The sequence below is a fragment of the Bos javanicus genome, chromosome 8, assembly GCF_032452875.1.
Source record: "Bos javanicus breed banteng chromosome 8, ARS-OSU_banteng_1.0, whole genome shotgun sequence".
Classification (NCBI taxonomy): Eukaryota; Metazoa; Chordata; class Mammalia; order Artiodactyla; family Bovidae; genus Bos; species Bos javanicus.
The window spans coordinates 78,795,615-78,823,091 of record NC_083875.1 but is presented as its reverse complement, the minus strand read 5'-3'; the positions used below and the strand labels follow the sequence as shown (position 1 = coordinate 78,823,091).

The 27,477-nt window shown below is 42.6% G+C and overlaps 1 protein-coding gene across 5 annotated transcripts in view; it reads right to left on the bottom strand.

Moving 5' to 3' along the window:
• Window positions 1-27,477, bottom strand: part of NTRK2 (neurotrophic receptor tyrosine kinase 2) — a 407,230-nt gene that overhangs the window by 207,535 nt on the left and 172,218 nt on the right. The gene's annotated exons all lie outside the window — the stretch shown is intronic.

Sequence of the window (27,477 nt, the reverse complement as noted above, 5' to 3'; positions counted from 1 at the left end):
ATAAAACTCAAAAATACCCATTAGGTGGACCACCAAACCACAAATGCAGAGTAATAAATAATACATAGCATTCGTCAGAATTAGTACCAATGTGGGTTAATTACTACAGTAATAAAGGAAGTGAGGTAATTTATTTTTTCTAAGAGTTAATGAAGTAAATGTTTCGCCTTCTTGTACACCTCGGCATTGTCTTTGTTTTAGAAATTGAATCCAAGTCTCATAGGAAGACATGGCAAAAAGAATCATTAAGGCTTCTGTGTAGAATTTCAATTATTTCTAATCAATGAAGCAGAAAGTAGATAGTATTTAAAACAATTCTACATTTTAAAGACAAAAGACTTGACTGTTTTCAGTAAAGAAGCCATTATTTACTTTACTTTAAATTATATGTCAGCAATAAAAGTTCACAAAATAGTATATGTTATGGGAAGAAAAGTAATACTAAGTATGTTGAACTCACTCCTGTGGTATACTTTTTTCGTTAAAAGCTTTGGAATGACTTTTTGCATTATAAAACACATGCTTATGTTTTATACAAAATTTGAAGAATACAGAAAGTATAAAAAAGAAAATATTCATCCCACATCTCATAATATTGACATTCTGATGATTTTATTTCACTATTTTCTGTGTAAAAATTAAGTTTGAAATCAGGATGCATATAGACTAGATACAGTTTAATATTCTAAACATTTCACTTTACATGGTGAGTACATTTACCTTACTATCTTTGGAATTTTGCCATCATTTAATTAGTTATTCTCATACTATGGAACATTTAGGGTTTTTTCTTTTTCTTGTGTTTTTTTGTTTTTTGCTATTGTAAATTCTATGGAGAGTATCTATTTTATTTGTTATTTATTTTCACTGCACGGGGTCTTCACTGTGGTGTGCGGGCTCTTTGTTGTGGCAGGCTTCTTTTGCTGCAGAACCTGGGCTCTAGAGCTTGAGGGCCCAGTAGTTACAGCATGTGGGCTACAGTGTGTGGTATCTTAGTTCCCCGACCAGGGATGGAACTCACATCCCCTGCACTGGAAGGTGGATTCTTAACCACTGGGCCACCAGAGAAGTCTTGAGACTATCAACTTTAACCAAATAGCTTCCTCCCCATCCCTGTACCTGTTTTCTTCCAGATGTACTGTACTGATTGCTGTTGTTGTTTTCCTACTCTGAGGGATATTACTTTACCATTATATTATCTAACATTATTGCTCACATATGGGTGAGCTATTAAATAATCTGGTATCCTGCCAGAGCATAGAAACTTTAGATTCAGAACTAGGTTTATAAATTGGTTCTCTGCCATTTTCAAGGCACTATTAATATCTATAAATATTATATCTTTTCCTTTTCTTTAAATAAGTCTCTTACATCCATTTGAAATCTTGCTGCATTAGCTAGAACTTCCTGAACATGATCAAATCATAGTGATGGTGCACAGATTCTTGTGTTGCTTCAGATTTTAATGGGAAAACTATTGAAATTTCACCATTAAGTCTGATGGTGATCTTATCAGATGTAGCCTTTTTATCACACAAAGAGGGTATTCTTCTTAGTCTAGCAAGTTTTATAAGTTATTTAATATTGTAAACACCTATACCAGATGGAAATCACCAGATTTTCTTTTGTGAGTTAATCACTGGATTCTTGGCTTATCATAGTGGCATTGGGGTTATTCTTTTATTATTCAGTTCAGTTCAGTTGAGTTGCTCAGTCATGTCCGACTCTTTGCGACCCCATGAATTGCAGCACGCCAGGCCTCCCTGTCCATCACCAACTCCCAGAGTTCACTCAAACTCATGTCCATCGAGTCAGTGATGCCATCCAGCCATCTCATTCTCTGTCGTCCCCTTCTCCTCCTGCCCCCAATCCCTCCCAGCATCAGAGTCTTTTCCAATGAGTCAACTCTTCACATGAGGTGGCCAAAGTACTAGAGTTTCAGCTTTAGCATCATTCCTTCCAAAGAACACTCAGGACTGATCTCCTTCAGAATGGACTGATTGGATCTCCTTGCAGTTCAAGGGACTCTCAAGAGTTTTCTCCAACACCACAGTTCAAAACCATCAATTCTTCAGTGCTCAGCTTTCTTCACAGTCCATCTCTCACTTCCATACATGACCACAGGAAAAACCATAGCCTTGACTAGACGGACCTTTGTTGGCAAAGTAATGTCTCTGCTTGTGAATATGCTATCTAGGTTGGTCATAACTTTCCTTCCAAGGAGTAAGCATCTTTTAATTTCATGGCTGCAATCACCATCTGCAGTGATTTTGGAGCCCCCAAAAATAAAGTCTGCCACTGTTTCCACTGTTTCCCCATCTATTTCCCATGATAGTGGCATTGGGGTTATTTTTTTATTACTAGGTTGTATAAAAAGTTATCTGAACTTTTATCTTTTTATATATAAAAGTCCTCTCTTTAAGGACTTCCTTGGTGGTCCAGTGGTTAAGACTCCATGCTTCTACTGCAGGGGGTGTGGGTTCTATCTATGGTTTAGGAACTAAGATCCCATAATCCCCAAGATCATGTGGCATAGTGTGACCACCCCCCCTCCAAAAAAATATAAAATTTAAAAATAATAAACATCTTAAAAAATAAAGGCCCCCATTTTTTCCTTTGGACAAAATGCCATGTAACAAAATCTCCCCAAATGCCCCAGATTTCACTAATATTGAGAACCTATTGGTTCCAGGCAGTTTCTGAGCATTTTACATGCATCTCTAAATGCTCCTATAAGGTAGATAGTATAGCTATTCCCATTTTATGATTGAGGAAATGTAGACACAGAGTCCTCAAATATTTGGTTTGAGTTCACACTGCCAGTGAACGGTAGAGTGAGGAATTGGCCCCAGACAGCCCAACACAAATGTGTGCACACAGCTACCATGGCCATGCCCCTAGCTGGGATTACATTTGTATCACCTGCCACGAAGGCCTTCAATGGGTCACTTGACTTCTCCTAGAAATAGTTTTCTCATCTCTTAAGTAAGGAAGATAGTAGGAATAATACCCACCTAGCAGCACCGGTATGACACTCTTTATGACATGGAAGAAACATTCAATCAAATAACAGTTAACATTTCTCATTACTGTTTTTAATGTTCTTAACAAATATTGACTAAATGTCTACTCAGTGCCAGACGTTATTCAGGGTATCTGGGGAATACCATAGCCCTCATGGAACTCCTGTCATCGTATATTCCAAAATTATTTGAGATTACATTATTCCATATGTATGACACTCTACCACAGCTCCAAATCCATTACTCGCACTTTTGAAACTTCAAACATTCCCCAAACTCAAAATTAAATTCACTTGGTGTTAAAACCAGACCTGAACCACTGTGAGGCTATTTGTAGACTTAACTTATTTCAGTTGGCGTGACTAGTCCTCAGTTTCACTGAAGAAGTATCACGGAGTGTGACTACCAAGAGCTGTCCCAGGTCCTACTGGAGGTGGTAGTAATATTCACTGGAGGAAGCATCTTGCATTTCTAAAATTTAATAAATCCCTGAATCTAAAGCACCTGGTTCCAAGGGTAAAAAATGTGTGGTCCTGTACAATGTGTGATAATGTTAGATTATGTCAGAAAAGAATCACATTACATTAGAGTAGAATCTAATAGTGTAATTTCTTCTCTCAATTAGAACGCAAGTCCTGGGAGACAGGGAGGGATAAATTAGGAGTTTGGGATGATTAATATATACACTCTACTGTATATAAGACAGATAAACAAGGACCTACTGTATAGCACAGGGAACTCTATTCAATATCTTATAATTACCAATAATGGAAAAGAATCTGAAAAGGAATATATATATATTCTTATGTGTATAATTGATTCACTTTGCTGTACACCTAAAACTAATACAACATTGGAAATGAACTTATTTCAATACAAATTAAAGAAATAATGACTTTCTCAGAAAACTAAAGGGTGGAAGTCCCTTGAAGGCACTGACTTGTCTCACCCATCACACTGTGTTCCTCAGTAACTCACATGCTTCCAAGTCCCTGGTAGTTCTTGATAATCATTCCACTCAAATGTTCAGTCCAAGACCATGTTCTTTGATCCAAGATATTTCAGTTCCCTGAAGGGCTTTTCCTCAGATAACAGTATCAATCCAGCCATGCTTTTTAACCAACTGTGGGGAAAACCAGAAGGGCAGAGCATAGGAAGGGCTGCCCTTGACTTGCATGTCTATGTACCTAGAGATGCTTTTCTGCCTCATATCAACCTATTTGGCCTTCAATATCTGCAAAGTAGCCTTTTTATTAATAAAATTCTTGAAAGCTGTCAGCCCATCTTAACGATATTATCTTCACCATAAGGCTAACTCAAAACACGTTGGCAAAAGATTAGAACTATGGCGCTTGCTCAAATAGTATGGAACTCTTATTTCTCTATGGTTTCTGCTCAAAGATGGCCGCCTGATGGAATGAGACTCAGCCTTCTGCCTTGACACAAGGCATGAGATGTTAAATTCTGCCTTACGCTTCAACCACAAGGGCCCTCTTATGTTGCTGGAGCTGCTTCATCTTGTCAGTGGTTTTGAGTTGTATATTAGATGAGGATTTGCCACCCCTGCACGGGCAATTCCAAAATTGCCTGAAGCCAGCTCTATAAGCCATGACTAGGAAGAACAATAACTGACATGACTTTTACACATTAGATTTTTCAAAGTACTTACACATACATGATTTCAGAACTGTTTCCCACCATCTGACCTCCCCAGGTCAACCTTAGTTGCCATTATCTGCACGGCTATCTTCAGCATGGACAGAGCCATGATTTTGAAGGACTTTACAATATGACAATCACAAAGGATGTGGGAGGAGGACAGCTTTGATTTGTAGCCAACCTAATGCATCATCTGTGGATTTTAGTGGGCTTATTATTATCTCTATCTGAATCTCACAGTGGCAAATGCCAGAAAAAATATCCCATAGTTCTGGTACCTGACAGACACACCCTTGTTTGATGTGGAAAAACCCACCGTTCTAAAGGCAACAATGGCTCCTTTTAAAGCCAGGCTAGTTTCACCGACAGGAAATAGCTCAGCACACTCCATCTTGCAGTGCTGGGTCATGCACAGATGAACACTGAATACGTCTACTGTGATGATTGATAAGGATGACAGGGCAAGAGAGGAGAGATGCCTTGCAGGAGGCCAGGTGCTCAATAATTGCTGATTGATGAATGTTAACAGCTATTAAATGCCATCCTAAAAGATAACTACTCTTGAAAATATACCTAAGTTAATTCAAACTCCCTGATAAAATGGCTGTGATTGAATTGTGCAAGTCTTTCTTAACACAGGCATGCCTGGAGCAGTGGGAAGAAATGCATAAGTAGTTGTTAGAGGTTTCCCCTGCCAAAGGAATACCACTTACCCACAAGAGAAGACTAAGCAGTGTCCAATAGTAAATAATATGGGGGCTCCTTGTTCATAAATCATTAAGAATTTCAAAAATGTTGATGGCAGAGCATTAAACCAAGAACACAGCCCTTTGGCAGGGGACTTGTGTGAAGACACAGATTCACTCATGACGTCAGTCCTGAGCATGAGTAATGGTTTGTATGTAGTGTTACAGTTATCCTTCTTGTTACCTGTAATTGGTGGACTTTTGGATTAACAGACGGCTTGACAGGTAGACAGACCTAATAACCTGAATCAGGAAAGGTAGGGTCAACTGCTATCTTGGTTCCACATGAAACACTTCCCTCAAATAAATGGAAAATGAACTGGAAAACTGGAGGAGTCCCAGAAGCTCCAGGCAAAGTGTTGACCTTGCTAATCAAGGGGGAAGTGTGATTGGGAGTTGATGTTACCCGATGGGCTCTAAAGTCATTCCCACCTTGTGAAAAGAGGCTCAGTTTACAGAGGCTCAGAAAATAGCACTCAGTGAAGAAGTGGTAACCCTTTGGGGCTCAGGCCTGATTACCCTGGATGCAAGCACCAGAGCATCCTAGGGTCTGCTAGCCTGGAGACCTGTTATCAACGTAGAATCAGAAACCTTCCATTTACAATTTTATTTTGACCTGATTTCACTTTTTTAGCTTGGATAAACATGGAATGCCCAGCTAAATTCCCATTTCAGACATTCAGGAAATAATATTTTGGGTAAGCATTTCCAAATATGGCAACTTTTTGATAGGTTCTTGATAGATTCTGCTTCCATATTTTATAAAGTTCTATAAGAAAACATCAACTTCTCCCAGCTGAGCTAGAATTTGAGGGAGGTGACAGTATAACATCACAGGCAAGAATGGCCCCAGTGACTACAGCCAAGCTGCCCAACTGAAAGGGAAACTCAAAAGAACTAAGCAAAGGAGACACCTCTGTGCCCATCCTCACCTGTCTGTGGTTTTCAACCTTCCTTGCACCCTGGGATCCCCTGGGGTGTTTTAAAGACATTGGCACCAAGGTTCTGTACCCCAGAAATCCTTATTTAATTGGTCTGAGAGGTAGTCAAAGCAGATGGAATTTCAAAAGTTCCCCAGGTGACTTTGGGATGGCCATGTACACACTGCTATATTCAAAATGGGTGACCAACAAGGAACTACTGTATAGCACATAGAACTCTGCTCAACGTTATGTGGCAGCATGGATGGGAAGGGAGTTTGGGAGACAATGGATACCTGTATATGTATGGGGGAGTCACTCTGCTGTGTACCAGAAACTACCACAACATTGTTAATAGGCCACACTGCAATATAAACAATTTGTTAAAAGATCAGAAGGAGAAAAAGGTGCAAAATGCCCCCGTGAGTAATGTTTTTCCATCAAGTCAGGCATTTATATATGTGAACATATTAGTGGGTTTTTTAGAGAAATATCTTCTTGCTTTTAGACTGTGCAAATGAGGCACTCACATTACTAGATAATAATAGCCATATGAAAACATAAAGCAAGTGAAACTGAAATCATTACTAAATATAGATGCAGTATTAGGCTCTTCTAATTATTATCAGGAAGTGAAGTGAAGTGAAAGTTGCTCAGTCTTGTCCGACTCTTTGCGACCATATGGACTATACAGTCCATGGAAATCTCCAGGCCAGAATACTGGAGTGAATAGCCTTTCCCTTCTCCAGGGGATCTTCTCAACCCAGGGATCGAACCCAGGTCTCCTGTACTGCAGGCGGATTCTTTACCAGCTGAGCCACAAGGGAAACTCAAATAAAGTTTGTCACAGTTTCCACACTGGGGTGGGTAGCCTTTAAAGCAAATAGCTTATATATTGCTTCTTGTTTCAAAATGTAAAAATTTTAGACATGAAAGTTACCCATCACTGGTGAAAAGTCTGGACTACATTAACATTGAATAAAATATTTATTGTGATTAAAAAAGAAAGAAAGAAAGAAAGTTCCCCAGGAGAGAACTATTGCACTGAAACCCCAGTGGGTTACTGGATTTGGTTCATCAATGGGTGTCACTATTAAAACGTCAAGTATATATATCTTCCAAACAGAGGGTAAGAAATGGATTGGGCATCCACTTAACCATCTACAGGAGTGATCATTTCTCTCTTTCTTTTTTTCATGTAAAATGCTAAAAGTGCAAGCTTCACCTTAGAATCAGTTGGTACCCAACCACATCCCTAGATATTTGCGTTGACTTAATCTGGTGTGGGTCCCAGGCAAAAGTATTTTTAACAGCCCTCCAGGGATTCTCGGAGAAGGCAATGGGAACCCACTCCAGTACTCTTTCCTGGAAAATCCCATGGATGGAGGAGCCTGGAAGGCTGCAGTCCATGGGGTCGCTGAGGGTTGGGCATGACTGAGCGACTTCCCTTTCACTTTTCACTTTCATGCACTGGAGAAGGAAATGGCAACCCACTCCAGTGTTCTTGCCTGAAGAATCCCAGGGACGGGGAGCCTGGTGGCCTGCCATCTATGGGGTTGCACAAAGTTGGACACGACTGAAGTGACATATTGGAGAAGGCAATGGCACCCCACTTCAGTACTCTTGCCTGGAAAATCCCATGGACAGAGGAGCCTGGTAGGCTGCAGACCATGGGGTCGTGAAGAGTCGGACACAACTGAGCGACTTCCCTTTCACTTTTCACTTTCATGCACTGGAGAAGGAAATGGCAACCCACTCCAGTGTTCTTGTCTGGAGAATCCCAGGGATGGGGGAGCCTGGTGGTCCACCGTCTATGGGGTCGCACAGAGTCGGACACGACTGAAGGGACTTAGCAGCAGCAGCAGCAGAAGTGACTTAGCAGCTTAGCAGCCAGGGATTCTAGCCTACAGTATGAGCTGAGGACCGCCTCACAGAACAAGGGCTCTCAAGCTTCATAGTGCATCAGAAGCCCTCAGGGAACGTTTAAACATGTAGATTCCTCCTCACCCCAAACCACCATACAAGCAGGCACTTTAACAAGCTGACTCTGCTGTAGCCAGGGCAGTGGACTTCTCTGCCAGAGACGTCCTCCCCCACCCAGGCTTGCCTTCACAGCACCCAAGAAAGGAAAGGGGGCTGCTCATACTCTGTTTTGGGGCTGGAATAGTTACTAATATCATTTTATGGTTCCAACAAGAAAACCAAGGATTGCGGCCAATCCGCCACATCCTTGCATGAAGCCAGAGCCATGGACAGCAATGTGATATTTTCAACACATAAGCTATCTCATCATGTGATACAACTGGGCCTTCTTTTGCTGTTTCCACATTTGCCTGATTCTGATATGTTGCCCCAGGTCCCCCATCACCTCCATCACATCTTACCTATCCTTTCAGGGTCAGCAGAAATGCCGGTTCCCCATGAATCCTTCTCTTGATCTCCACAAAACAAGAAATTGTGTCTTTCTGTTCACAATATCCCTGTCATTGTTTAAACCTCTTGAATGGTGTCTTATTCCATCTTGCTCTATTTCTTTTGTAAACTTAAAATTACCTGTGAGATTATAAACCTCTTGAAGTCATGCCTCATCTCTCTGTATCCCTTTAAAATGCCCATCATTATTGTGTGAGTGTCAGATGCTTGTGTACTAAATTGTGATTGTTGCTACAACATCTCAAGCCCATAACTAAGTATCCATGAAACCTATTGTGTTCTCAGTTAAAAGGACAGCACCAAAGTTAACAGGAGAACACAGGAGGATCTGAGTTCATTGAATTTACATTCTGAATAATAGCATGCAAGGAAAACGCCTCTCTCTATTTTTAAAATAATGTTTTCTGGACACAACCACAAATGAAATTTCTGAATCTTTTGGAGTTGATTAGGATGTTACTATGAAGAATAATTTACAAATTCTATTTTCTATTAGAAAAGGTAAAAGACCTTCTTATTTGAGCTCAAATAATTTGCTTTCTTAGAGGTGTATCTTCCTTTAAGCCCGGGACCTATACCTACCCTCCCATTCACAGAGAAGAGCTTGTGAGAATCTAAGTTTACTTCCATCTTTCGAGTGTCTCCTGGTCACACATTTTGTTACTTGGCCTAATCCCCAAAGTCTCCCTTTTCCCCTTAGAGTCATTGAAAGTTCTCCAGAAATTGTTGTGTGTAGACACTGGAAACAGAAGGATTGGATTGAACTCTGGCTGTGACGTTTATTAGCTCTATGACCTCAAGTAAATCAGCTGGAGTCTCTGTTCCATCTCTGAAAAATGGGGATAAAAGTAGTACCTACTATGATTAGTACCTACTATGATTAGTATCTACCACTCCCATCCTATCTCATAGGAATGCTATGAAGATTTCAGGAGTTGGCAAAGTACTGCCTAGTACACGGTACGGCTTCCAAGGTGGTGCTAGTGGTTAGAACCTGCCTGCCAATGCCAGTGCAGGAAATGTAAGAGACACAGGATCAATCCTTGGGTCAGGAAGATCCCCTGGAGAAGGAAATGGCAACCCAATCTAATATTCTTACTTGGAAAACCCCATGGACAGAGGAACATGGTGGGCTATAGTCTGTCCATAGGGTCTCACAGAGTCAGATATGACTGAAGCGACTTAGCACTGAAGTACATGGTAAGTTGCCTCTCTTTGACTCTGGGAGACCAGATGCATTGTCTTTCCTTACTGGCAATGAGTATACACATGTGAACACACACTTTTAACTATAGGCTCACACATATACAAAACAGCATATAAACATGAAAGCAAAAATCAGGGGAGAAAACTAACAAAACTCAGTGTTAATAAGAATGTAAGACATAAGCATACTATATGCCTTTGGTGTGACTGCAAATTAGCCAATATGTCCAGAAAGTAAATACTATAAGAGTCTTAAAAATATTAAGACCTTGCAATTTAGAAACATGTCTGTGAATTAATCCTAAGGGGAAAAACCCAAAGATATGAACAATGGTTTAGGCACAAAGATGTCTATGACAGTGTGTTTTTTAAAAAAGAAATTGGAAATTATTTAAATGCCCAATATTAAGAAATAATTATAAATATTAGGATTTACTCACATGATGAAATATTATGAAGGATTACGGTTTACTCACAGGATGAAATATTATGAAGCCATGGAAAATGTTTATGAGATGTGTTAATTCCATGAAGAAATCTTTCTAATACACTCTTTAGTATATATAATAGAAAATAAAAACCATTTATATTATTATACATGACTGAGCCTTGAACAGCATGAGGTTGGACTGCATAAGTCCACTTACGTGTGAAGTTTTTACAACAGGCAATGCTATAGTGCTTCATAATTCGTTGTTGGCTGAACCCAATGATGTGTAACCACAGATATGGAAGGCTAACTATATGGAGGCTGTTCACTGGAACAATCCCTGAATTGTTCTAAGGTCAGCTGTATAGCATTATTTCAGTAATGCGACAATTATATACAGAGATAGGTTATTGAGGGGAGGAAACTAAAATATTTCTGGATAGCAGGAGTCTTGTATCTCTTTGTAATTTATACAATTTTTAAAAACAGAGCATAAGGATTTTAAAAATCACTTGGGAAAGGACATAACATAGAATATGGACATCAGAATTAATTCATTCATTGTATAGAAATTTCAAAATATTTTATGTGATGTTTGAAAAAGCTTCAGATATTAAACCACTCCTACCTGAAATAGGGTAAGAACACATTCATGCAATAACCTCTCTTATTTATTGTGTGACCTTTCTCTCTTGTAGGCTAAGATCTGTTCAAGAAAGCTGAAAAACAAACAACAGCAACACACATGCCCCTCAGGCTACCCAGTAAAGCATGAAAGGGAGTAGGGGGAGTAATAATAAGCCCAGTTTGCTTCAGCTTTATGAGCTACTTATTCCCATCACCTTTCTAACCAACACTGCCAAAGTGGAAAGACTCATAAACCCTTCCTGGTTTAGCTGAAATGAGATGGTGTAGAGCCTTCCAGGTGTAGGACCCTGTACACAGAGGTGAAGGGCACCAGGACTGATCGGAGCTCTCTCTCTCAGGAAGGCTTGAGCCTAGAGAGTGTGATCCCAGGATGGGGATGGGAAAGTGGAGAAACAGACAACGGTGGGGTCTGAACGCACCAAGTGTCTCCTAACCTGCTCCCACTGCCAGAGCCACTGTGTGCTTCCATATTCCACATAAATGACATGGATCCCATAATGCCTTAAATCCAACTGCAAGCAGGCTCGGTGCGGAATGTCTACTGCTGAGGGAGGGGGACCTAAACCACTCTTATTCTAGAGAAGTGACAGCCCAGCTCTGCCCCCAGATGTTTTTGACGGCACATTCCCAAGAATGATTAGTGTTGTCACCCATTGATAGATGAGATGCACAACACCTTCACATTCAGTGAGAAAAAAAACAGTCCTTGCTATCTCTTGTGGAAAGGCAATGGCCATCCAGGAGTTCCCAGTACAAAAGAAAAATATGGAGCTTAGTGAAGAGGATTAAACTGCCTCATCCATCAAAGGCAAAAAGAGAGTCATAAATCCGTGAACAATCCCAGAAGGCATCAGATGGACCCCACCATCCATCTTGGAATGTCAGAGAGGAGTGTGTGTGGGTCTTTGAGATGCACCCCCGTCACAGCCTCCTCTCACACTTGATCTGGATCCTGAAAGCTACTCAAGCCACAGAGACCAACCACAAGATGATTTAACAAATCTGATTCTAAGAAGAACTTGAGAGTAAAATCGGCTTGGTTTTTCCATTCGGAAGAAGCAAAGCCATGCTAAACCGCTGGGTAGCTTGCATAGGGCAGAAATAGCATCAGGAGTCTGTGGAGGAAATTTGTCCCCAGATGTGCTTAGTTTGACTACTGCATTGTTTAATAAATATTCTACATGATCTGCCAGTGTTTTAAAATCCAGAAATTTCATGTAAGAAATACTGATTTCTGGTTTTTCTTAAAAAAAAAAAAAAAACTAAAATAAAATGGACAGCCCTACAGAATGATCCACAACCTGTCAGCAGAAGTGGAAAAGTGACACCCTTTAGGCAGGGCATGCAGTGTGGCCAGGAGTCCACTGCACAGATTGATGTATTTGCCTGGACCCCGTAACAGGCAATGAGTCCACAATCCCTGAACTACTGGTGATATAAATTTCATTCTGCCCCAGCTTGTTGAAGAGACTGACAGACATTTTTTTCCTTCCCTTTCTTTGAATTTTACTAGCCAAAAACAAAAGTTAACCGATAAAAAAAATTTCATTTTTTTTTCAAGAAACAAAAACATACTGAATGAGAAACTCAAGAACGATAAATCTTTTACTAGGGGGTTACTACTGAGTCTTTTGAGTTCTTTTTGGAACAGGTAAGAGAATTCATGTGTTTGGAGGGGAGGATGGAAGGTGGGGGATTTGTCTTATTCTCTAGAAAATCTTCTCCTGAAGCCTGAATCTCTCTAACCACAAGCAGAATGAAGGAGAAGAAGCAAATCTATGGAAACGCAAAATTTTCCTGTCATAAGAATAAATCCTAAAAGATAAATTTTTAGCTTCAACACAGAACAAAGTTATAGCTTTTTGACAAATGATTTTCTGGGTTGCCATGACAACCGAGCCTGTTAGAGGTGTACATAGAGAGGCCTGCCCATAAATCAGAACGCTTTAGGAAGGGGTTAAAACAAATATTTCTAGACTATTCCCAAGCGGTAGTGCCAAAAATGTAATTATAGACATTTGTATCAGTCTGCCATAAACCATGACAGCTCCAATTTTACAAAATGTTAATTTAAAAAAATCTATTAAACCCATGTCCCTCTGAGAGAAATTAATATCACACCTAAGGTTGGGAGTCAATGCAACACAGAGGCTGTGAAAATTGGGACGGCAGAGTCAGAAAGAGAGGCTTAGAAGTAGACTAGTCCATAAGCAGTTTAATGAAGAGTTTGTGCTAGATCCTGATCCTCCAGAGAAGAAACACTCAGATCCAGATGACAGTGCTGAGAGCTTTCTGGAAGCTTGAGAGAACTCCAAAAAGTAAAGATTTGGAGATGGAATTCGAAAAGAAAAGCTGATAGATGGAAGTTAACCTCATCGGGAAACATGGGATGAAGCACCTAAGAATCATTCAATCCAGGAGGACACGATAACAAGCAGTAACTTCTAATGAGGTCAGAAAAAATGAGAGTTAGCTTAAAATCAGACACTGGAAAAATGCTTCTCAAGTTAAAGGTCATGAGACTCCATTCCAAGGGTCACAAATTGGCAGCCTGAGGCCAAACTGAGTCCAGAGAGAAGTTCTCTCTGGCCTGCACAGTGTTCTTTTTAAAAATGTACAGTGTTTGCCAACATTTAAAAATCAGGAGATTGGACATAACATTCTGACTTCTTCTCTTTAAAAAGCAGATGATTTGGCAGCAACAGGCCTGGATTTCTGTGTGGCTGGTGAGCGGAGCTGGGATAGAAAGCATAAACTCCATGAGGACAGGAATTCTCCTCATTTGGTCCTTGTCCTGAGCAACAAGAACAGTGTAGGGAATGTAAGAGATGTAAAAGGTACTCAGGCAAGTTTGAATGGATGAGTGGACAGCAGCTGCCATTGTCCCTCTCTACATAAGACTCTCCTGAGGTCCTTTACCCAGGGTACTACCTGCCTAGCCCCTAAAGTCATCTGAGTTTTCCACTTTGCACTGTAGATTTTTATTTAATTGGGACATCATGACAGGAATTCCCCACAGAACCCACTCTCATGGCCACATGTGCAGGCCAGTGAAGCAAAATGACAATGCAGTAATGTTCTTTAAGGACTTAAATCATCCAAAACAAGCTTCCCTTGTATGTTTGGCATCAACTTTCTTCCTGCAGGCAGAAAGCAAAACTAAGAGACTTGCCACAAACCTCCTTTAGTGCTTGGAACAGAGCAAGTAACCCTGGTAGATTTGATCACTCATTTGTTCATTCAACAAACACTGAACTACTTCTAAGTGTTACTGGCCATGTGATATGTCTCTTTAACCTTGATGGCCAGAGATTTAAATTTTTATTAAATGAATGAATGAGTAGTAGAAATCACTATAAAGAAAAAATATATTGTATATCTACTATGTGCCATATATATATATATATACACATATATATATACACACACACATACATATGTATGTATGTAATGGAGAAGGCAATGGCAACCCACTCCAGTACTCTTGCCTAGAAAATCCCATGGACAGAGGAGCCTGGTAGGCTGCAGTCCATGAGGTCTCGAAGAGTCGGACACGACTGAGCGACTTCACTTTCACTTTTCACTTTTATGCATTGGAAAAGGAAATGGCAACCCACTCCAGTGTTCTTGCTTGGAGAATCCCAGGAACAGGGGAGCCTGGTGGGCTGCCGTCTATGGGGTCGCACAGAGTCGGACACGACTGAAGCGACTTAGCAGCAGCAGCATGTATATAAAGTAATCCTCAACCTCTGTGTTTGAAATTCTTTTCCCTATTTTGTAGAAAAGGAAGCTGAGACCTGAGTCCACAGCATGGGTAGAATAGGAATTTGAGCTTAGGTGTGCTTGGCAGCCACACTGTGTGCAATCCTTTATGCTATCAACCTCTCAGCTAAACTCTGTTCTCAAGAGGAGTGGGTTCAATAGTCACCTCCAAAAATATTTTCAATTCTAATTCCTAGAGCATGGGAACGTGACCTTATTTGGGAAAATCTTTGCAAGTTAATTAAGGATCTAAAAATATCATCCTGGATGCAGGGTAGGTTTGGAATCCAGTGACCATTATTCCTTTGAGAGGAAGAGAAGACACAGAGATACAGGGAGAAGAAGGCTTTGTGAAGACAGAGATCGGAGTGAAGCATCTATGAGCCACAGGACCCCAAGACTTGTCAGCAACCACCAGAGGCTGGAATAGAGGCAGGGAACCAACTTGCCCTCTGATCCACTAGGAGAAACCAAGCCCGCCACACTTCAACTTGAGACTTCTGGTCTCCACGATGATGACAGAATGCATTTCTGTTGCTGGAAGCCACTGAGGTCATGGTCATTGGTTGGAGCAGCCATAGAAAACTAATGCGTTAAAATATTCCTGGTCCACAGGACCGGAGAAGATCCCCCAGAAAACTCTGTCTGTACTGTTCATGGTGAGGATTATGCTACATTTGGGATCCTAAAGCTTTACTGGTCATCTTTACCTCAGAAGTTCCCTATCTTTGATGATGCCTTTCAGCCTGAGGTCCCACACAGTTGTATCCAGAAACTAGCTCAAACCTCAACAAAAGTGAACTCAGTTGAGAGTTACATATACTTCCTTTGCTTCTTTGAAAGCACAGCGAGTACCTCTGTCAGGAATGGTATGTGGTCCAGGGCTTTGGAGAAATTCAACTTAATGCAGCAAAAGAGGACCCATGCTCTCAGTTCGGTTCAGTTCAGTTGCTCATTCATGTCCGACTCTTCACGACCCCATGAATCGTAGCACGCCAGGCCTCCCTGTCCATCACCAACTCCTGGAGTTTACTCAAACTCATGTCCATTGAGTCGGTGATGCCATCCAATCATCTCATCCTCTGTCGTCCCCTTCTCCTCCTGCCCCCAATCCCTCCCAGCATCAGAGTCTTTTCCGATGAGTTAACTCTTCTCATGAGGTGGCCAAAGTACTGGAGTTTCAGCTTTAGCATCAGTCCTTCCAATGAACACCCAGGACTAATCTCCTTTAGAATGGACTGGTTGGATCTCCTTGCAGTCCAAGGGACTCTCAAGAGTCTTCTCCAACACCACAGTTCAAAAGCATCAATTCTTTGGCGCTCAGCTTTCTTCACAGTCCAACTCTCACATCCATACATGACTACTGGAAAAAGCATAGCCTTGACTAGACGGACCTTTGTTGGCAAAGTAATGTCTCTGCTTTTGAATATGCTATCTAGGTTGGTCATAACTTTCCTTCCAAGGAGTAAGCGTCTTTTAATTTCATGGCTGCAATCACCATCCGCAGTGATTTGGGAGCCCCCCAAAAATAAAGTCTGACACTGTTTCCACTGTTTCCCCATCTATTTCCCATGAAGTGATGGGACCAGATGCCATGATCTTCGTTTTCTGAATGTTGAGCTTTAAGCCAACTTTTTCACTCTCCTCTTTCACTTTCATCAAGGGGCTCTTTGGTTCTTCTTCACTTTCTGCCATAAGGGTCGTGTCATCTGCATTTCTGAGGTGATTGAGATTTCTCCCAGCAATCTTGATTCCAGCTTGTGTTTCTTCCAGCCCAGCATTTCTCATAATGTACTCTGCATATAAGTTAAATAAGCAGGGTGACAATATACAGCCTTGACGTACTCCTTTTCCTATTTGGAACCAGTCTGTTGTTCCATGTCCAGTTCTAACTGTTGCTTCCTGACCTGCATATAGGTTTCTCAAGAGGCAGGTCAGGTGGTCTGGTATTCCCATCTCTTTCAGAATTTTCCACAGTTGATTGTGATCCACACAGTCAAAGGCTTTGGCATAGTCAATAAAGCAGAAATAGATGTTTTTCTGGAATTCTCTTGGCTTTTCCATGATCCAGCAGATGTTGGCAATTTGATCTCTGGTTCCTCTCAGACCAGATCAAATAAGGCTTGATACTACTATATGAGGATGAAGTGAAGTGACATGAAAATCGCTCAGTCGTGTCCAACTCTTTTTGACCCCATGGACTATACAGTCCGTGGAATTATCCAGGATAGAATACTGAAGTGGGTAGCTGTTCCCTTCTCCAGGGGATCTTCCCAACCCAGGGATAGAACCCAGGTCTCCCACATTACAGGCAGATTCTATAGGAGGCATGAATTCTGTGTGAGCTGTCTGGGGAAGCTTCTGGGAGAAAGAAGGGAATCTATGCTGGGTCTTGAAAAAGGACAAGAGTGAGGATAATCATCATGTTGTTGTTTTAGTCACTAAGTCCGACTCTTTTGTGACCCCTTGGACTGTAGCCCACCAGGTTCCTCTATCCATGGAATTCTCCAGGCAAAAGTACTGGAGTGGTTTGCCATTCCTTCTCCAGGCAATCTTCTCGACACAGGGATTGAACCTGAATCTCCTGCATTTACAGGAAGACTCTTTACTGCTGAGCCACCAACAATGGTATTATTTACTGAGCACCTGCAATAGGTCAAACGCTGTCCTGATGACCTGCAATAAATTTCCCATGTATTTCTCCCAGTCACCCCACCAGCTAGACATTTACTTCCATCATTTTCTTGAGGGGAAATCTGAGACTCTGAGAAATAAATGCCAAGTTCAAGTTCACCCAGATAATAAGTGGGAGGACTCAACAGTTGAAAATACAGATGGTGGGAGAAAGAGGCTCCAACCAGCTGGAGTGAGCATCTTGGGAAAGAGGAACAGAGGTAATAGATGGGGAGGGGATGGCTGTAAAAACAGTGCAGAGAGAATTACCTTTTGAGGAGCATGGTTTTGATCAACTTAGCTGTGTGAGTCCCTAGAGGTATGTGAGTACAGGACCAACCAGCACAAGTCTGCATTTTGGGAGGAAAATGGTGCACTCAGGGATGAAAGCAAGAGGGTGAGAACACCCATTTGCTCCTCTCAAGGGCCCTATGGGAGGCAGGGGTGATGGGAGTGACAAACATTGAGCAGGTTTGAAAGCGCAAGACCTGGCTTGATTTCAGGACGGCCTTCAAAGGGTGGGGCCAAGGAAGTTGTCCTGGCTCACCAGGAAGTTGGGAAGGAAGAGCCAGCCATTGACCACAGTAGAGGGCACAGGGCAAGGTCTGCATGGGCCTACGTGGTAGACGCAGGTTAAAAAAAAAATCTGATCTTTCCTTGCCTCTGGGTCCCTCAGACTCCAGCGATGTCTGGTTAGCAGATGGTACTACAGCTTCTGCCTTTCTCCCTGCCTCCAATGGATTCCCTTCAAGGGTAGCTGCTTGGAGTTTAGAGGGTATATCTTTAATTAAACACATGAACAGTTTTCAATTCTCCAAAGGAAATAGAATATTCTAGGTTTGAATCAGGCAAGATGTGTCTTATAAGCCCAGAACTCAGTACTAGGGTACAGAGCACCCCAAACACTGCCGACATCTCAGATATGAAGCATCAAACCTAGTGTGAAAAAACTTGGAGCTGGGAGCTCCTGGCTCAAGCGAGCCCTCTCAGAACTGTCTAGGGAGTCGCTGGTTCACAGCATCTTCTGAGTTTCTACTGACCTGTCCCTGCCTTCTCCAAAGAGCCATGCTGTCCTCCCTCCAGGTAACCCGAGAGGAAGAGACCAGCTGGGAGTCTGGGGCCAACACACCAAGTAGTCAGGATCTAAGATACTCCCAACTCAGCATCCCGATCTCTGTAACAAGCATCTGGAAAAAGAATCAACAAGCAGGGGACTGGACTGGAGCAGGCAGAAGATCCAGGCTGGAATTCTGCTTCTTTTTACCTGTGGGCTCAGTGGGCAAAGTCATAGCTCCCTGTGGTGGGATGTGATGGCATGGCTGTCGTGTGCCCAGCCTAGGCAACAGCCAGCACTTGTGTCTCTTTGCTGGAGGGCCACCCTTGAGCTGCTGGAACCCACTTTTGTCTGTTGGGACTCTCAGCTAGTGATCAGGGGTACATGAATATGAAAGCCTAACTTTCAAATCTCTGGGGGACAACTTACACTCAGGGGCTCCCCCCAACAAGGCTTTGTCTGAAACCCTCTCCCGGGAGCCCCCTATCCTCTCCTGCCTTCTCCACTCCTCCCCTGGGCAGCCCGGAGACTCACCCCTAATCAATCACTCCCATGGGAATCCCCAAGGCAGAGTCGGCTTCCAGGAAACTCAACTGAAAGACCAGTATCTGTTCAAGGCCATTGTGGAGGAACAGATCTTAAAAGCAGCAAACAGAATATTCAGCACAAGGGTCACAACAGGAAAAATCTGGCAAAAAGACGTGTTTTGTTTGGCTTGCGGAGACTTTAAAAAATGTGAAGAGCCTTGCCAACATTTAAAAATTGGGAGATTTCACACAAAACTCCAGATCTTCCCTTGCCTTGAAAAACCAGGTTTGACAACCGTGAGCCTGAATTCCTGCAGAGCAACACTAGCTGGGGTGGGCTAGCTCTGCCCGTGCACGGGGCCACTCCACCTACTCATTCCCATGACCCATCTGGTCTCCTGAGTCAGTGGAGTTGGCAATCTATGGTGTAACCCATAGAAAGCATTCAGTAAAGTCTGTCAAATCTGAACAAGGATTTTTCTTGAAAACAATTCAACTCGAGGCTGGGGTGAAGAATTGTGTAAGAGGACGCCTCGCTCTGCTCCATTCCAGCTCTTTGCTCATGCCTGGCAAGGTACTTCCATAAACACTCTTCCAAAAGGAGCTGAATCAATGAGGAGAGCTGCCACCATAGGACATTTGTTTGACAGGGAACACAAAATGAAGTGAAATCAAGTCACTGGTAGTTTGGGGAGGTAGGCAAGAAAAGCAAAAACAGGTCTTAGCTTCAGATGTCGTTTTATGTTGCCATAAATAAAAGGATGGCTACAGCTCAAAAATGACATTTTAAACATTTCAAAATGTTGACTTGCCCAGTCTGCACTTCTGAAAAAGAAATATGGTATGGTTGAAGCCCTTTAAACCAATATAACTGGTAGTAGGTCATTTAAAGAACTAAATGTTCCCTTCAACTCTGGAGCCCAGTGGTCCAGCCAGGGGTGTGCAGGGCACTGTCAGATGGGCACTATGCTTTACAGAGAGATGGGAAGTGAAATCATCCTGTACATCACATGGCGGAGGTCAGATAAGACTGCTTCCATTGTATGAGAGCACCCTGTGGACCCTCAGTGTCAGGCAGCAAAAGTGATCAAGCTACACCCTGAAATCCGTCAGTGCTCTGAAATCCACCCTTTCATTTGCATAAAGTCCATGCTCCTGTGGGCTGCTCCGGCACCAATGACTGAGCCTGGTCCAGAGTTGTAAGGTAGACACATCCCAGAAGACAAAGAACTCCTCAGATGGCCCTCTGTAGCTCACAGACATCAAGCAGTCTCAAATCCCCCAAATCTACCCCAAAGCTCTGCCAACACCTGCTTAGAGAGAGTGGCAATCTGGGGTGCTTCACCCAGGCTTTCTTTCCACCCCTATCCCTTCAAAGCACTGCTTGCTAGGCAGTCTGATGCTCCCCCCGCAGCCTTCTCTAGCTTCTTCTCCATTTGCTCTCACACAAGCATTTTTCCTGATTAAAAAAAATCCTTGCAGCTTTAATCCCCACTTGGCACCCGCTTCTCCAAGGACATATTCTGCGTTCAAAAATTCCTCCTGCCTATATTCTGAAAAATCTGTATCCTCTACCCAATAATCAGAGGCTCCCAACTTTTGTGACATTACAGGAATCCAAAGTAAATAGTACTTGATGAGTATTCAAGGAACTGGATATGGAGTTAAGATAAAAAGAAGGAAGGGAAGACAGCTTCTCAGTAGTTCCTCCATTCTGACAACTTTCTACTGAGAAAACGGGCAGGGAGATCCCCAGAACACAACCAACTCATACCTCTCAGAAAAACTCCCTGAGACTTTCCTGATTACCTGTCTTGCTCTGGAGTCCCAGCCCTTAAATTGCCATTTGAGGATGAGATATAGTCTCTTGGAGAACAGCTGACCAAGAAGTCCTTTGTGGCCACAATAGAGACCACAAGCCTATCATTCTCCATACCCCAGACCTCAGCATTTCCGACTGTCATTTTGTGGAAAGGCAGAAAAGGGAAGTTCACTGCCTGCATGAAAATGTAAATGTGGCTGACAACCAAGGAAAGAAAGAACACAGCCAGACATACAGACACACACACTTAGGCTGCTAAGAGGGTTAATGTTTTAACCTTCAGGCTGGTTATTTCATAATTCACAGCAAAATAGAAAAGGAAGGCAAAATCAGCAACATTGCTTATAAGCCCTGGAAAATGGAAGTTTCCAAGCTGTCATAAATAAGGATGGAAGCACTTGCCAAGTCAGAAAGTTGGCCAAGTTTGAATCCACTCAATCCTTATATCTTGGAGCTCAGAATGGAACACCAACCTTTTGGGATTTGTAATAACTTCTCAGCAAAACTTTTTGCTATTTATAAGGAAGTAAAAACAAAAAGCAAAAAATACAATACAGAAAGTTTTCTAAAGGAGCATTAAATCCCAGTGAGCAGTGGGGAGGTGATAATAGTATAATGTGCTGGAATTAACTTCTAATTTAATCAAACAAAGCTTAACATACGCAATATTCCTTTTCCGTGTGTGTGTGTGAGAGAGAGAATTATTACGTCTTTCCTTCCTTCCTCTTTCTCACTCACATACCATCTCACTTTTCAAATACGTATTCCACCCAACCAATTGTAAATTTAAAATTTAACTGTTAAAATTAAAGAATAGATAAAGCATAGCTGTGTGTGTTTATGTTGGTGGAGAGGCAGCCAGAGGAAAAGAAAAAAGAAGAAGGAAAAGAAAAAAGAGAGACAAAATAGGTACCAAGAGCTGGGACACCTTTCACAAATTTATAGTGGGTCAAAAAGAATTAGCACCACCAAGGTGAAGAGCAGAGGTCTCACGGCTCTCTCAGAGTTTTCAGCCGGGGGTCCCTCAAGAGAACAAAAGAGCACTGTCCTCAGAGAGTGAGGGCCAGAAGCATGAATTCCTAGGCAGACAGATCTCATTAGTGGAACCCTGGACAAGTTAACTTTTCAAGTCTTTTTTCCCTCTTGCAAAGTATGCATGATAACAGTGTCAACATTGCAGGCACTCTAACTGTATAACCAGGGCCCAGGAGGTCAAAGAGGACGTCTGTTTTGCTAAATGTGGTATCTTCCCAGTGCCTGGGTCATGTCTGATCTATAATTGATGATTAATACTTACCAGATTTTGAATAGGATCTGGCTAGGATAAAACAAGAAAATGTATTAAAGAATTTACTGATAGTTCCCTGGTGGCTCAGATGGTAAAGAATCTGCCTGCAATGTGGGAGATCTGGGTTCGATCCCTGGGTTGGGTAAATCCCCTGGAGAAAGGAAAGGCTACCCACTCCAGTATTCTGGCCTGGAGAATTCCACGGACAGAGGAACCTGGCAAGCTACAGTCCACAGGGTCTCAAAGAATCAGACACAATTGAGTGACTTTCACTTCCACTTTTCACTTTCATATATAGATCTCAGTGGGGTGGTGTTACAGAAAAAAAATTCACCCCAGGTGATTTCACATGAAGAAATATAGGGATGATGTAGAGACATTTGCATAGGTTAAAGGGACAAACAAGAGGTGGCGAGTCATGGAGACTGACCACAGAGGGAAGTTTTTCCCACCTCTAGGGTTGAAGGGACAAAGGAGCTCACCAGCATTAAACTCAACAGTATTTAGAGCAAGAGGGCCATAGAGAGGTAGTTGGCCTCCCCCGAATCCAGGAGCCTAGGTAAATGCAGAGAGAAATATTTCCTCAGAGTGTAATATCTGAATATCCTGAAGCACCCTCATAGATTATCTATTATTACTACTCAGCAATACCTACCGTGTCTGACTCTTTGCGACCCCATGGATGGTAGCCTGCCAGGCTCCTCTGGCAGGCATGGACACATGGGAGTTTTCAGGCAAGAATACTGGAGTAGGTTGCCATTTCCTCCTCCAGGGAATCTTCCTGACCCAGAGATTGAACCCAAGTCTCCTGCATCTCCTGCATTGCAGGTGAATTCTTTACCCACTGAGCCATCTGGGAAATAGACTATCTTAGTTCAGGATTCATAGTTCATGTTAAAAACCTAGAACTCCCCCGAAAGTCCAAATAGTGCTAGCACCTCTGTGCTTCCCACCCAGCTCCAGGGTCTTCAGAGAAATTGTGTGAGCTTACCTGAAGCTGAATTCTAATCCATAAAGCAATCTAATCTACATTTTATTTATCAGTTCAGCAAGACTAATTACTGTAGGATGAGAACTAGTAGAAAGAGATGGAAGGGCAGCAAACCAACACAGAAGAGGCTTTGCCCTTCTTCCTCCAAAACACAGTAAAAATGTTAAAAGAAGAGAGAATTGTCTGTTCATTAATTTATGCTTGAGCAGAGATTTTTGATTCAGTAAACACAGGCCCCGGGGTCTGTGGTATATGAGATGGGACTTGACCAAATGACTGGAAAATTAGCATGTGCCCTTGGCAGTCCGTCTCAGACACTGGCTGCGGACAGGACATTCAGGGACAGAAGCAGCAACATGACCGTGCGGCTCAGATGCTGCTCTGTCTTGTGTCTCTGAGGCAAGAAACCGCTCAGCCATCTCCAACACCTTGTCCCAAAGTCCAGACCCTTTCCATGGAGGTGGCAGGATGTGTTCTCAAGCAAACCTTCCCTTCACATCCCCGACCCGCATCTTCACTGAAGTGGTTTCTCTACCTTCACATATCCTCACTGGAGAGCTGTGCTTAGTTGCTCAGCCATGTACAACTCTTTGTGACCCCATGGACTGTAGCCTGCCAGACTCCTCTGTCCATGGAGATTCTCCAGGCAAGAATACTGGAGTGGGTTGCCATGCCCTCTTTCAGGGGATCTTCCCAACCCAGGGATCGAACCCAGGTCTCCAGCACTGCAGGCAGACTCTTTACCATCTGAACCACTAGAGAAGCCCAAAAATACTGGAGTGGGTAGCCTATCCCTTCTCCAGGGGAACTTCCCAACCCAGGAATCAAACCGGGGTCTCCTGCATTGCAGAAGATCCTTTACCAGCTAAGCTACCAGGGAAGCCCAAGCAACTGCTTCATATGAATAGGAAGTGCTCCAGATTCAGAGCAACAAGAAAATTCACTTCAGAATTAAAAAAAAAAAAAGAATGATCAAAGTCAACAAATCCATCTTCAGGTACAATGGAGAAAAGGCAAACACACTCTGGGTTTTCAATAGCTAATTAGCAACGGATACATACTGGATGCAACTTCTGTTTCATAAGGTGAAATTTAGAAAGCGAGTGTCAAGTTCACTACAGTGCCACGTACTGTCAAGATTGGCAAGGACTTTGTGAGCAGCATGAATTACTGAGGGAGACAGGTCAGGGGGTGCGGTGTTGACTGGGATAAAGCCTCTCCTGTGACTTCAATTAACCTTACTATTCTGCATCTGGACAACAATAATCTCTGCTCACTTGCTAGTGCTTGTAGGAGTGACCACTGGGCCTTTGCACAGCCCTGAGGGTGACCTCGCCACCTGGCTAGCCTCACTCCAGTCCTGACCCTCCTCAAGGGCCCAGCCCAAGCCCACTAGCTCTTTCAAGCACTAACTTTCAGAGTTAGCCTGTGTGTGTGCTCAGTCACTTCAGTCACGTCTGACTTTTTGCTATCTTACGGGCTGTAGCCCACCAGGCTCCTCTGTCCATGGAATTTCCCCGGTAAGAATACTTGAGTGGGTTGCCATGCCCTCCTCCAGGGGATCTTCTGGACTCAGAATTGAACCTATATCTCCTATGTTGCAGGCAGATTCTTTACCCATTGAGCCACCTGGGAAGCCCCCCAGAGTTAGTCTACCTGAATTCAAATCCTGGCATTCCCCCTCATTAGCTAGGTAACTTGGAACAAGCCCCTCATCATTCTGTTCCTCAGTTTCCTAACCTTTCCAATGGGAGCAATATTAGCATCTGCCTCATAGACTGTTAAAAGAACCACAAAGCACTTAAAATAGTGCTTGGCACACGGTTGGAAACCAATACCTATTAGCCTGATGCCTGTTTATCATTGGATCTACCTTTTAGATCCAATGATAAACACTGCTTTAAAAAGTGTTAGAAAAGATAGTAACAACTGTAAAAATACCTTAAATTATGTGCTGGTAAAACTTCAGTACCACTTATTTAAAATGATTTAATAAGAAAAAAAAAGCCCAAATTACAAAATATTTTTAAATAAATGAAATGTCATTACCCCAAATGTGACCAATTGTATTGCCTGCTACAGCTACTATGAAAAACTACATCAGGAGTCAGAAAATCCATTGCCTGTAAACACTTGTTTCTAAAGGAACTTGAAACAAGTTTTTCCTTTCAAACAATCTCTTAGCCAATTTTTCTGTTGTTTTTATCCTTAGCCAAAGATTTTCAAATAGATAATTTAAAAGTTAAAGATAATGGAGGAACCCCTTCAAATGATGAAAAATTATAAATTTTTAAAGTGAAAATTTTATAAAGTGAAATTTAATAAAGTGAAAACCAAAGAAGAAAACCATATTTGGGATATGACCTTCAATGCTTTTCTTCCAGAATCCTCAAACTGCAGAGCATCACTTGAACTCATTGAATAATCATAATAAACAGGCCCAAACTGTGGCTTCCCTTGTGGCTCAGATGGTATACCTGCAATGCTGGAGACCCGGGTTCGATCCCTGGATTGGGAAGATCCCCTGGAGAAGGGTATGGCTACCCACTCCAGTATTTTCACCTAGAGAATTCCATGGGCAGAGGAGCCTGGAAGGCTACACTCAATGGGATCACAAAGAGTCAGACACGACTGAGTGGGTAACACACATAGAGGCCCAGTTGAGTAGGACTAGGAAATGAGGGGACCGTGGAGATGCTTGTTGTGGGGTGGGGGGCGGTCCCACAGGCCTCTTCCTATCCCCTTTCCTCCTAACCATACCCTGCCCCCTCACACAAGGAAATGCTGGGGCTTGGGTCACTTTGAGAAAACAGTCCTTTGTCCTACACAGGTCTCAGTTTCCCTATCTGTAGAAGGCCATAGTCAGGAGAATAAAGGCAGAGGCCGAAAACTGACAGCCAGGGAGTAGTCCTGGAATGTTTTACATGGTCAGCACCCTCTTTCTGCAAAGGCATGAATTTGTAGCTGCTCTTTAAGAATTGGAACATATTGCAATTAAAAAAAAAAAAAAGCCTGCACAGTGACATCTTTTGGTAAATAAAGGATCTGGCAGCGCTGAGATCCCAGTTCCATAGGAACACAATTGATTGGTGCTAAGAACTGGCTGCCACCTATGTGCTATGAAGAAAAAGAAAGTAGGCTAAGGATACAGGATGTGATTGCTTCCCAGGTGGCGCTAGTGGTAAAGAACCCACCTGCTCGATCCAGGGTCAAAAGGATCCCCTGGAGGAGGGCATGGCAACCTACTCCAGTATTCTTGCCTGGAGAATTCCATGTATAGAGGAGCCTTGCAGGCTAAAATCCATAGGGTCACAAAGACTCTAACACAACTGAAGCGACTTAGCATGGATGTATTAGCATGCAGCATGCATGCATGCAGGCCCAAACAGATCATGACCTCTTATTCTATCAAAATCAAATCTGACTGTGATCAATATGCAAAAGTCACCTGGGCAGGGAGAGGAATCTAGGAAGAGATTTAGGAGAACCCCTGAGAAAGCTCCAGCGTGGCGATCCCTGCTTGGACCACATCCAAAACGACCCAGGGAGGGAAGCGCCCCTTCATAAGGACTCTGTTATTTCACCCAAGCAATTGCTGAATGACCCATACAAGCAAGTGAGTCTGTGAATCCAGGGCATTTACGGAGGCACACCCAAGCACAGTGCAAACCCATGTCCTTTCAAGTATTATTATTAGTGATACCCAGTACTTCTCCCCACGCCAAGTACATCATCTAGGTCTCATAGGAGCCCAGTGGGGAGATACTGCTAACATTATCCTCATCTCTTGAGGAATGAAGTCGTGAAGTAGCTTTCCCAAGGTCAATTAGTCTGTGAGCAGAGCTGGAATTCAAACTCGCAAAGTCCCCCAGTGCCTACGACCTCAGATTACCATACAACTTTCAAATTACCATCAAAACCTATTCTCAGCTCAGCACATTTAAAAGTGCCTTAGAAAAAACACAAGTCACCAGCACTAAACAGGTTCTTTGAAGGGGGTTGGCATACTTGGCTCAATAAGTATGTATGACATCAGGTCATATTGTTTTTCCAATCCCTAAGTCATCAATTTAGAGTGAAAACACTTATAAGGTTACAAGAAAGTGAAAGCAATCTCAAATTTTCAAAGCTGGGGACCTTGATTTTAGATCCTATCTGAAAAGGGGAAAATGAGAAAAGACAGTGTGGCCAGGCAGGAAATGGAGACCAAAGGGGTGTGAAGTATGGGCACCATGCTCACAGTTAAGATTCAAGATGGTACCTTATCTCCGTGCCCACTTGTCTTCCTCTCTGTC